A 13,448-nucleotide genomic window follows, 5' to 3' on the forward strand; every position below is an offset into this window, starting at 1 on the left:
AGCAAGATTGTCAGGAGTTTTTAATGTATATGCTTGATGTATTGCATGATGAAAGTGTAGATGTAGATCACCTGTTTGGGCTTTCTTATCAATTGCAGCATGACTGCGAGAACTGTAGGATATCAAGTACTACTAGTGTAGACTCAGAAAAATTTATATATTTAACTTTGCCAGACAGTAAATCAGTGTCCTTTAATAAGCTAGTAAAAGCAGCTGATCACAACATGGAGTGTAGCCAATGTAAATCTGAAATGTTGTCAACATTATTTATACGAACATATGGCCAGTATGTAATTTTAATGTTCCAACGATGTAGGCCTGATGGAACAAAATTGACAACTTTAATTAAAAATTTTGTGGCTTCGCAGTTGTCAATATCAGGAAGGACTTTTGTAACTGCAGCAATTATATATCATGACGGTCCTTCAATAACATCAGGACATTACACAGCTTATTTAAAGTCTAGAAATGGCTGGTCATTCTGCAATGATTCTGTTTTAACTTTAAAAAAAAAATTGCCTTTTGACCTTAAAAATTCTTACCTGGTGTTTTTAAAACCAAAATTTTAGGGAAGGAATCTCAGGATTTGCTCTGAGGAATTTCAAGAGGTTCTAATGGCTCCTACACAATTTGGCCTTGAGGATAAGTGTAGTACAGAGTCAAAAGTTATTTTTGAGTTTTAAATAGTTCCTGGAAAAAAAGAAGGTTTTCTTACAGAAAGTGGTGGGCACGGATTAGTTAAAGGACAACAGAGTATTTCCCAAAGCAAACGGTGTTCTTACCATAACACTTGACGTCATGGAAAAATAACTGCACTTTGAATGAGTTCAGAAAAACTGTTTCTTTTTATAAGCTAATTCAAGCAGCCAATCAAAACATGGAGTAGAGGTAATGTAAGTCTGCAATGCTGTCTAGATTATTTGTCCAAACTTTTGGTTATAATGTCATTTTTAAATTCCAACTATATAAACCTGATGAAAGTAAGTCTACAACTTTAATTACAAATGTTGTGGCTACACAGTCGTTGATTTTAGGAAGAACATTTGTAACTGCAGCTATTATATGACATGATGGTCCTTTGACAAGATCCGCTTATTACACAGCTTATTGAAAATGTAAAAAAAGCTGCTGTTTCGGAAATGATTCCCATTTGACTACGATACAATGTTGCCTTTTTACTTAAAAATATTCTTACTTTCTGTTTTCAGAAAAGAGAATTTAGGGTAGTTAACTGGCCTATAATGATTCTAGGGGTTGATATAATTTTATCTACTCTTTTAAATTGCTTTGTGATTAAAAGTGATGTAGAGAATTAAATAATTGTAGTAGTCATAGAGGTAGTGTAAGTCTGCTTCATAGTAAGCAGTATCAGTGTCATAGGAAATGTAGAACATGAGTGAGCAAGAAGGTAAAATATATTACTAGTCCAGGATTGTGAAAGTGATCTTGAACGTTTTCTTTCTGAAAGTTGCGGAAATACAAAATGACGGGATTTGCTTAGAAGAATTCCAAGAGTTATAAATGGCTCTTACACGATTTGGCCTTGTGGAAACGTGTGGTAGAGAGCGAGAAGTCATTTATTGTATGTAACATATTTTTCAAAACGATGGAGCTTTTCTTTCAGAAAGTGGCGGGCTGAAAATAATAACAGCACAACAGAGTGTAAGCTGTTCATAGGACATCCTTCGACGTTATGGAAAGTAAGTTACTTTTGAGGAGTTCTGATTTCTGATTGGTTATGTTATGTGGGTTTTTTAAACACAATCATTTTGATTGTGGTTTTTTTTTCCCCCGCTGTTATATGATGAATACCTTCAAGTCACTGTTTTTAGTGAAATTTGATAAATTCTGAGAACAGCAAAAATAAACCATTTAACATGTATAATTAATTCTGTACTTTTTGTATTTATGATATACATTTAGAACTGTGTAGTAGGCATGGAGAAGCTGAGGCTTCTATAAGTGTCAAAGTTGTTGCATACAGTGCTCACATTCTACGTAGTCTTTCATATGATAGACTACATCTGCACAATGAGATACCTAAGCAAAGGAAACACAGGTGATGTGATTGTGGAATGAGCAAAAAAAATTGCACGTTTTTCAATTAAATTACCTGTGTTTCTTAAGATTACACATCACATTGTGTAGATGAGGTTTAGGCCTGTTCCAGGAGACAGAGGAGGTCTGACATTTGTTCAAGAGTGCAGTGGACATGACTCACTTCGTTGGTAGGCCTGCACATGTATTATCTCCTCTGTACTCTTCAACAAGCCTAAATTTCATCTGCAACCCTGAGTATGACTTACCTGAAACAAATCTCTGGATAGGCCACACCTTATCAGCATCTAGAAACAATCATTTAAAATGTTAAGAGCAGATTTATGATGGCCGTGCGCCTCTTTTGCGCTGCTGTTCCGTCACTTTTGTGACGTAGCACCAGTGTAAAAGATGCACCATGTTGCAAGATAGGCCTCAGTTCATCTCCAGCAAGATACCGTCAGTTTAAAATGTATATAATTAAGACTGTGTAGGGGGCATGCAGAAGCTGAGGCTTCAGTAAGTGTCAAAGTTGTTGCATGAAGTGCTGCACTTCTGCGTACTCTTTCATATGCTGGACTACATCTGCACAATGAGATACCTAAGCAAAGGAAACACAAGTGATGTGATTGTGAAATGAGCAAAAGAAATTGCACGTTTTTCAATTACATCACCTGTGTTTCCTAACATTACGAATCACATTGTGCAGATCAAGTTTAGGTCTGTCCAGGGAAACAGAGGAGGTTTGGCCTTTGTTCAAGAGTGCAGTGGACATGACTCACTTCATTGGTAGGCCTGCAAATGTATTATCTCCTCTGTACTCTTCAACAACTCTAAATTTCATCTGCAACCCTGAGTAGGCCTCACCTCAAACAAACCTCTGGATAGGCCTCACCTTATCGTCATCCTGAACCAATCATTTAAAATGTTAGGGACAGTTTTATGATGGCTGTGCGCCTCTTTTGCGCTGCCGTTGCATCACTTTTGTGTGACAGTAGCAGTGCAAAAGATGCACCATGTTGCAAGATAGGCCTCACTTCATCTGCATCAAGATACTGTTAGTTTAAAATGTATATTTTTAGGACTGTGTAAGTGGCCTGGAGAAGCAGAGGCTTCTGTAAGTGTCAAAGTTGTTGAAAAACTGTTTTTCCTTCAATCTTTTCCCTTGTCTTTTCTAATTTTTAAATACATGCTTTAATATTTTTCAAATGTTTGTTCTGTCTTTCACAGATTGAAAGTATAAAAATAACAAGTGACTAAGTTAACGACAATTATAAGGTAAATGTTTTGTACTCTTTTCGTTACATTTCTATCACATTTAACTTCTATTAGTTCCACTGCTTCATTTCTTTAACCCTCACTTTCCTGCCTTTGCTACTTCCCTCATTCCTTTCTCTATTACTTACTTACTCTACTCCTTCCACTCTTTTTCTCAGTCCCTCTCTTCTCATAGTTCCTCACTCCTGTTCACTCACTCCGTCTCTATTACTCTCACTATCTCTGACTCATCACTCTTTCACTACTTGTTCATTATGCTTTCTCCCTGTAGTTCAAACACACTAAGGGGCATATTATCAACACAGGTGATAAAATTATCGCTGCTTTTATCGGCAGAAAACTGCCGCAAAAGTGGCTTTAGCGGCAGTTTTCTGCCGCAAAAGCGGCTTTAGCGGCAGATTTCTGCCGATAAAAGCAGCGAAACTTTTATCGCCTATGTTGATAATATGCCCCTATGTTATTTACATTTCTTTGCTGTTTCAATCATTCCTTTTCTGTTACTTCTTCTTTTCTGCATTCTGTTTTTTCTCTCTGTTATTCCAATGTTTTAATCTTAATTTGATCATTCAGTCACATTCTCTAAGAAACTCTTGTTTGTTATTCTTCTACTCTCCTTTTTTTCTTTCATTTCCTTATCTATTTTGTTTTTCACAATTATACCCTCTTCCATCTTGGTTTAGTCTCTATAGCTGTCTTTCTTTTAACATTACTCTCTGTTTCCTTCCCTTATACTTACTCTTCTTTTTAAAAAAAATTTTTTTGGGTTCGCTCCCGGCGAGCGTACCGGCGAGCGAACCGGGACGCGAACTTAAAAAATAGAGGTTGGCAGAGTGCTAAACATTCTACCAATTGTTTTATAAAGGGGAGGTAGTTCTGAAAAGAACTTTTTTAAAATTATTTTTGTTGTTTTATATTTTTTTATTATTTTTCTGAACATTTTTTTACTTTTTTTGTATTTTTTGAACGGTTTTATATATTTTTTTGTTTTTTTTGGGGGGGGAAACAAAAACGATTCATTGTAAAGGGCTCAACAGGAGCAACAAAAAAAAAAGAATTTATTCTCTGGGGCGTTTCGGACAATCATGGTTGTCGATAGCTCTGTTGATTAGATTGATGCTACTTTCTCTGTAGCAAATGAACTGATTACAACGCACGCACACTTGTTTCACTTCCCCGAACTTCATCTGTATATTTGGGACCATCTCCCTCGCCTCTGGTCCCGTCACTTCCTGTACAACTGATCTTCTGGCCACAGAAGGGGGATTATCTTGCTGGTCACGTAACTGCGCAGCACTGTAGTTGATAGGATGCCACCTATCCATATGGCGATGTATTGTATAATTGCCGTAACTGTACTTCTTATCTGTCCCTCTGGACAAATCCTTCTTACATATCAGGCAAGTTACGTACCGGGCATTGACTTTTTTTTGGCCCCGGGGATATTTAAAAAATTGCCAAATAAAGTTTTCTTTCAAATGAGACCTCCTGGGCTCCTCACGCAAAAACTGCCTCTCTTCCTGCTCTTCCTCTTCTTCCTCTTCTTGCTGAATGATAACTTCAGCAGGTGGTCCTCTCTTCCTTGGAGGTGGTGGAGGTGGTGGGGAAGCACCAGCTGAAGCTACTAATGAAGCCATTGCTCAGTGATCACAAAAGGTCTTCCTCTCACAAAGATGAAAGTCAGAGTGAGGAAAGAAGGAGGGGTTTTCATCATTTGGGAAAAACAATAGTTCTAAACCAATGAAAAGTGTTACTTTTAGGTCACATGACCTAGTCTTACATCATTAGGAAACCAAAAGTGAAATGAACCAATGAAAAGTGTTATTAACAAGTCACATGACCTGTTGTGTTTACGTTACGCGCTTTGCGCCGCGTCCCGGATCGCTTCCGGGAAGCTGCGCTTCGCGCCTCGTTCGCGTACCGGTTCACTTCCGGGTACGCTAACGCGGCGCGTCGTATGACGTTTCACGCGACAACGCGATACGTCACGCTGACGCTACGCGTCACGATGTTGTTTTCTAACGCGGCAGTTGCGGAAACGGAACCATTACCGGTTCGCGGACCGGGTCGCGGCACCAAATTGAGCTAACGGGAAGCTAACCGGTTCGCGGACCGGGAGCGAAACAAAAAAATAAATAAAAAAATAAATAAATTGTATTAAAAACATATAAAATATATTTTTCGATTTAAAGAAGAATACATTTTAAAGCTTTTGATATTTGCTATTAAAAAACCATTGAAATTCACTGAAAAAACCATAGGTTATAGACCATATATAGTTAGGAATTAGCATTTACAAAACCTTATTTTACTCACACAAAACCATTGAAATTCCATATATAGTTAGTTGTACTAACTATATATCGCGCACCCGCAATCCACTGCTGATCATGTCACATATTACATCATTCATGACATGGTCAGTGACATCACTGATGACATCTCAAATGACATCACTGATGACATCTCAAATGACATCACTGATGACATCACTGATGACTACATCCAGTGACTGTATGTTTCTGTAAAGTTAAAATATGTCTTACATATAAATAAAAAAAAAATTAAATATATAAATGTAAAAAATATTAGTACACATTTTAATATAAAAAAATGTAAACAATATGAATAATATTTAATTTTTGGAGTGGAATTATTAATAGTTTGTGTTTAGTATGTGTAACTTTTACTGTTTTTATGTTTGTTTGAGTGATGATAGTACATTATATCGGTTTACTGTGCAGCACCTTCCCTTACTTGATACTTGGTGGTATGGGAATAGTAAATTAAATGGGTTTAATGTACAGCCCCTTCCCTGACTTTATACTTGGTGGAGTGGGAATAGTAAATTGTATGAGTTTAGTGTCCAGCACCTTCCCTGAGTTAATACTTGGTGGAGTGGGAATAGTAAATTAAAATGATTTAGTGTCCAGCACCTTCCCTGACTTTATACTTGGTGGAGTGGGAATAGTAAATTAAATGGGTTTAGTGTCCAGCATCTTCCCTGACTTTATACTTGGTGGTGTGGGAATAGTAAATTTTATGGATTGACAGTATAGTATAGTATTTTTTAAGATGATATGTAAAGATATTAAGCTTATTTAAATATAAAATATATAGTAACATTTCAAAAAATATATAAATAATGATTATAATTGATAATAAGACAAATTCTAATAATTAGACTGCAGCAGTTTTTAATGATTTTATTATGTTCAAAAGAGTGTTATAAAATCGGAAAATAGATGTATTAATATTTTTCAATTGTAAGTACACATTTTTATTTGGATGATATATAGATTAACAACATATTTATAATATTGTCATAGTTCTTTATTGGTGAAAAATATTTTTTATCAAAATTTTTCATACATTCATTTTAAACAAATACATTTTCTATTCAGTGTACATTTTTTTACTTTTTTTCACAATTTTTATTGGAAACATAAAGATTTTTTTCAAATACATATAGAACTAAAATATGTAATATTTTTTAATACAGAGTTTGTATATTCACAAATTTTTTAAAGAAAACATATTAATATATATCATCAAAAATAAGTAGGTATTGTTCACATTGAGATATGATTGACATTTTTATTAAACAAATTAAGATTATTAATATATAAAGTATTAATAATATTAATTTTTACAGAGGTAAAATTTTATTCCATAGGTTATGTTTTTTTAAATTATTTGTACAAATAAACAGTAAATTATAGTAACATGTATTAAATTGTTCCATATTTATACAATAATATAAGTATTTGTTTTATAGTAAATGTTTGCTACATTAATAATAAGTAACTGAAAATAACATTTAGGACATTGTTAGTAATTGTTATAACATTGTTATATTTTTGGATAATTTAAAAAAATACAATACTTTGATAATATTGATTTAAACATGTATTAAATGGGGGGGCGTGGCTACGCGGGCGACGATGGTGGACGCAGCTTGTTAGAGCTCCCACCGGCCCGTTCTTTATCCGACTACTAATCCTGGCTTCCAGACCCGTTTCGATCCCCAAACAGCTGGCGAGCAGTACAGAGGGCAGGAGGTATCGCCCGGTGTGCCCTTCGGTGCTCCCGGATCGCTGGCGGAGCTGAAGACCGCGGCGGCAGTCTGCGGCCTAGTCCCCGGGGAAAAGCCGGGACCTCGAGTTTGGCGCTCCCCGGCCGGGGGGTTGACGCGCCGACCTGCTTATGTCCGTCCCCCGGGGGCTGGCGGAACCCTTCTTCCGGGCGGAGTGAGGAGCTGCTGGAGGGACCCTCTGGCTATGGTGGGTGCCTGCTCTGGCATTTGGAGGAGGCTGGAGTGAGACGAGGCCTACGTTGGGGCCGCAAGACCGGGACCTTGATTTTCGGGGCCTCCGACATCGTCAGCAGTGGAGTGGCTGGGGAGATCCGACCGAGCCGGCGGACCACTCGGCTGACGGACTGACCCTGCACGGCGGCGGATCCAGGGTGCAGCGGTTGGGTGCTGATCAGCCTCGCTGTGATTTTGGGACACACTTGGAGAACCTGGGGAGAGTGGAGGCCTGCATCCTTGCCGATAAGCCGGGGCCTGGGTTTTCGCGCTCTCCCGGGGCCGGCTGCGGACAGAACCGACGCAGACCACAGGAGGTGTCTAGGTGCCTCCGTGCCGGTAGAAGTAGCGGCAGGTTGTGGGGGGCGCCGCTGAGCTGCCTTCTGGGGTGGCCCATTGGCCCTATCACGATTGGGGGTGCGGACCCTGCCAGGGACGGCCGGTGAGCCACGTTGAACCCCCCTTGGATTGTCATTGGCGAGGCTGGTGGTGTGGCAGTCGGGACGCCCGGGGACCTGCGAGACCTGTGAATCCGGGGTGGTCCGCTGTGTGACCTGTGGAGCAATCGGAAGCGGGGGAGAGAGAGACACGGCCTGGTGATCAGTTTCCATAGACCCCTGGCTGGGGGCCGTTTCCTCTTCAGGGGCTGCGGGACCACGGACGGACCCACTCTTCGGTGGAAGGAACCCCCCCCCCCTCTGTGGAGCCTCCTGATACAGAACCCTACAGCTTCACGCGGCTATGACTAGGGGAGGTGGCGGCCCGCCCAAGCAAGGGCCCATAGACAAGTTTACCGGACCCAGCGGAGGGTCTGGAGCTCCCAGTGGGGGTGGAGGAGCTGGACCGGACAACGCGGCACTCATGGCGGCGATCACCCAGTCCAGAGATATGCTGGACGCAAAGATTGGGGCAGTGGGTGCAGACGTGACCCTGCTGCGACAAGACCTACGGAACGCCGTGGAACGGATTACCGAGACGGAGTCGAGGATCTCGGTGGTCGAGGATGATGTGGGAACCTTGAAACGCAAAATGGCCGCGATGGAACACGTTCAGAAGGCCCTTGCGACCCGAGTGGAAGATGCTGAAGGTCGCGCACGTAGGAATAACCTACGCTTTGTTGGCTTTCCGGAACGATGCGAAAAGGACAATATGGAGCAGTTTCTAACCGGATGGCTGGAAAGCTGGCTCCCCACGGGGGCACTTTCCACCTGCTTTGTGATTGAACGTGCACATCGCGCATTAACGCAGCGACCGCCGGAAGGAGAACGACCCCGAGCTGTAATCGCCAGACTGTTGAACTATCATGATCGGGATGTGATTCTACGCGAGGCGAGGGCCAGAGACTCCATTGTGTACGAGAACCGGAAGATCATGATCTTCCCTGACTATACCAGGTTAGTGCAGCAGCAGCGTCGTACCTTCTTGGATGCTAAGGCCAAACTGCGTGGATTGAAGATCCAATATTCCCTGCTGTACCCGGCCCGCCTGCGGGTTGTTTATCAGTCTCGAACCCATTTCTTCGACTCTCCTGAGGATGTTTTCAGGTGGACTGACGAATCTGTGCAGATCAGACCCCATGCCCAGCCGGGTCTAAATCCTGATGCCCCTGGAGGTTCGTCGCAGGAGCGGAGGGGCCAGCCGGCCCGAACGGACAGACCGCGGAGGTCCAGGTCGAGGAAGAGATCCGTCTCAGCCAGCGTGACTCGTGCAAGTGAGACTATGGCGTCCGACCAATCCGAGGACAATTCGTGAGCCCGTGGGCGACACTGCGCTGCTGCGGTGCACTTGAGCTGCCGGAGGGTCCGTGGCCGGGCCTCGTCCCTAGAAGTGTGGGCGATGTTCATAGTGCTTGTTCTTGGGGATGGTTTACTTGCAATGATGGGGGCGGATAGGGGTCTGGGGGTGCCTAGATAGGGCGTTCGACTACCACGCAAAGTGGGTGTTGGTTAGGGGAAGGGTGGGAATTGCAGTTCTTAAGGGGTGTTGGGATCCATTGGTATGGTTGGTCTTGGGCCCTCTGTTTTGGGCCCGGGGCGGCCCATGCCGCGACAGGTACTTCAATGTTCTATGAGGTATTGGGGTGGGGGTGTTGGAGGCAGGGGTTGGGGGTAGGACATGTAGGAACAGAGATGACTGAAACTGTAGGGTGTGCTAGAGTAGTTCCTGTTGTTGTTGGGAGGGTCTGGGACGGGTGGGGAGGGGAAATGCACGTGCTGTTTGTTAAAGACCTGGAAGAAATACACGGTGTGTGGAGATGGCACGGGGGGCCGACATGTTGGACCTCGATTGACTATGGCTGACTTACCTCACAGACTCCCCCGGGAGTCCCTACGAATAATCACTTGGAATGTCAGGGGGATGCTGGATGTAATTAAAAGGGGGGCAGTCTTGTGTTGGGGGAAGAGAGAGGCCGCTGATGTACTCCTGCTCCAGGAAACTCACATGATGGGCTCTAAGGTACTTAGCTTGCAGAGGTTTGGGTATCATCAGGTATTTCATGCCGGTTTCGTCAGGGGCTCTAGGGGTGTTGCTATACTGGTGCATCGCAGAGTTGCATACGTCCATGAGAAGCAGTGGGCTGACCCTCAAGGCCGCTTTATATTCGTCAAGGGCATGGTGGGCAAGGAACCGGTTGTATTTGGAAGTGTGTATGCCCCCCCCCCCTCTGCAGTGGGCCCTGTCCGAGAAGCTGTTTACGGTGTGGGATGATATCCCGGAGTCCTTGGCGGTGATTGGAGGCGATTGGAATGAGGTGATGGATGTGAGTGTGGATCGTCAGAGGCAGCGGGGAGTGCTTGCTGGCCCTGCTCCAAGTTCCCCTACCCGGTTGCAGGCCATGGTTGAGGGATTAGGATGGGTAGATGTGTGGCGACATCTGCATCCGACAGCGCGCGAATACACGTATGTCTCTGCAGTGCATGGCTCGTTCTCGAGACTGGATTATGTGTTTGTGCCTGCCGTCTGCCTGAGTAGGGTGCGCAGCGCTGCGATGCTTCCGAGGGGGCTCTCGGACCACTCCCCAGTTTCAGTCACGATAGACCTGCTTACGAAGAGGCAGCCTTTCCGATGGAGGATGTCCTCGTGGCATCTCCAGCAGCCCTCTTATGTCCAACACCTGCGGGAAGCTGTTGCACACTACTGGCGGGAAAACCTAGTAGATGAGATGGACGTTGTAGTAGTATGGGAGGCCATGAAACCCACTATAAGGGGGGTGGATATTGCGTGGTGTGCTGAAGCCCGCCGTAAACGTCGGGAGTCGACCACTACGGCTGCTAAGCTCGTGGAGGAACTAGAACAGCAGAGAAGGGGAGGAGGAGATGAGGTAGCGGTACGGCTGCTTCTCCAGGCGCAGCAGTCCTATGCCTCTCTCTTGATGGACGAGGCTAAACAGGCGTGGCTGGCCACGCGGAGCAGGATATACCAGTGGGGAGACAAGTCCAGTACCATGCTCCATAGGTTGTGTCGGCAGCATCTCCAGCCGATCACGCTGCCGGGCCTCACTGCTGAGGACGGAGTGACGATTACAGAGCCGGCCGAGCTTGCAGCGAGTTTCGCCGACTATTTTAGGTCACAGTATGCCCCACGAGACAGTCTCCGCGCTGAGGATGTGGCTAAATTTATTGACGACTTGCCGCCTCGGGCGGTGTCTGATGAGGCCAGGCAGGAACTAGATGCTCCACTTACGGCCGAGGAACTTGGGGAGGCACTGGGCCAACTTAATGTTGGTAAAGCACCGGGTCCGAATGGCTACCCTTGTGAATTTTTTAAGAAATTCCAGCTTCTCCTTGGGTCCCATTACCGTTCTACTCTGGAGGCTGCACGGGAGCGGGGCAGATTGCCACCTGACTGGTGCCACGCCGAAATCGTGGTTTTTCAAAAACCTGGCAAACCCCCTGACAGACACGACTCTTATCGCCCCATCTCGTTACTGAATATAGAAGCCAAGATTCTAGCAAAGGCACTAGCGAATCGCTTACTCCCCTATATGGCGGACTTAGTCCATCCGGACCAAGCAGGCTTTATGCCCCATCGGGCGATGCGGCACAACATCCGGCGAGCGCAAGCAGCGGTAGACGCGATGGGAGTCCTGGGAGAGGAGGCGGCTTTGTTATTAGCGGACATTCATAAGGCGTTTGATTCCGTCAGCTGGACGTACCTTTTCGCGCTCCTGTCTCGCCTCAACCTGGGCCCGGTGCTTCTGTCGTACATCTCGTTGCTTTATACAGACGTCACGGCGTCCGTTCGGGTCGCTGGGGCCACGTCGGGGGTATTCTCCATTGGACGGGGGACCCGTCAGGGGTGCCCGTTGTCCCCGTACTTGTTTGCTCTAGCTATGGAGCCTCTAGCGGCTTGGGTACGCATAGACGCACAGCTCCGGGGTTTTGTTTGGTCTGAAACCCTTTTTGATAGGATTGCCTTGTATGCGGACGACGTCCTCTTCTTTCTTACTGACTTGGATCGCTCGGGCCCCGAGTGTTAGAAATTATGCGAGTTTTTGGAGAAGTCTCGGGTCTTTGCTTGAGTTTAGGCAAATCTACCCTCTGGGTGCTAGGAGGCGGGCGGAGGTGGGCCTCTGGGCATCAGATTTACGGCAGGCGACCGACGGCTTGAAGTATTTGGGGGTGTTCCTTTCAGAATCCACCCGTGTTACGTGGGAGCGTAATATCGTACCTGTGTGGGATAAGGTTCAAGAGGATGTTAAAACTTGGTCTCGGATGCCTTTAACCATTTTTGGTAAATCGGCGATATTCAAGATGGTGGCTCTTCCCCGTCTATTGTACCAATTACAGAACTACCCTCATCCCATTCCTCCCCAGTGGTTTCGGCAAGTTAATTCTACCCTGAGTCGCTTTCTGTGGGCTGGGGGCGCGGCCAGAGTGGCCCTGAAGACGTGCTTCCTCTCCACGTATTGTGGAGGTTTGGCCACCCCAGATCTGTTGTCATATTATCAGGCTTCACAGCTGCTCATACTCAATGAGTGGTGGTATGGCGATAGAGGAGACCCGGCATATGCCTTGGAGCGCTCATTGATGGGCGACCATACGTTGCACACGGTGCTCTACTCGGCCCGGCTGCGGCGGGCACTGCCATGCGTTACGAGAGTAGTCTTTGCTGTGTGGCGGCAGGCGTCACGTCGTATGGGTTGGTGGGGTAGGCTAACTGCTGAGACACCGTTGTGGCATAATGGTCAACTCCCCGGCCTGATGACACTCTCGGGATTTGATGGCTGGGATGCAGTCAGGATATCAACGTTGGGACAGGTCATGTCCGGGACTACTCTTAAGTCCTTCCAGGACCTTAGCGCTGAGTTCAGTATGCCCCAGACCCAGTTCTTTCGCTACTTGCAATTCCGGCATGCACTCACGCCCAGTGTCGCGAACCTCGACTCGCTCCCTGAGTTTAGCCCCATTGAAGCTAAGGTATTCATGGGGGACCTTGGTGATAAGAAGATCTCTCGCATTTATCAGACGATGGTGACCCACTGCTCTTCTACCTTGCTACCTTTGAAAGCAGCTTGGGAGGCTGACATAGGTCCCCTAGATGACGATGACTGGAGGGAGGCCCTGGAGTCCCCACGCGGAACCGCAATAGCGATGCGGCTTCGCCTAATCCAATTCAAGTACCTTCATAGGTCTTATTATACATGAGAGAGGCTCTGGAAGGCTGGTCTGATTGGCTCGTCGGAGTGTCTGCGGTGTGGCGCGGCTGTGGGTACACTGCTGCATACAGTGTGGTCATGCCCTAGACTGATTGGATTCTGGAGGGGCGTATGGATTTGCTTGTCTGAGGTCTTGGGATGGGACCTCCCGCGCACTCACCGGTTGGG

Source organism: Lissotriton helveticus, chromosome 1_1, assembly GCF_964261635.1.
Source record: "Lissotriton helveticus chromosome 1_1, aLisHel1.1, whole genome shotgun sequence".
Lineage (NCBI taxonomy): Eukaryota > Metazoa > Chordata > Amphibia > Caudata > Salamandridae > Lissotriton > Lissotriton helveticus.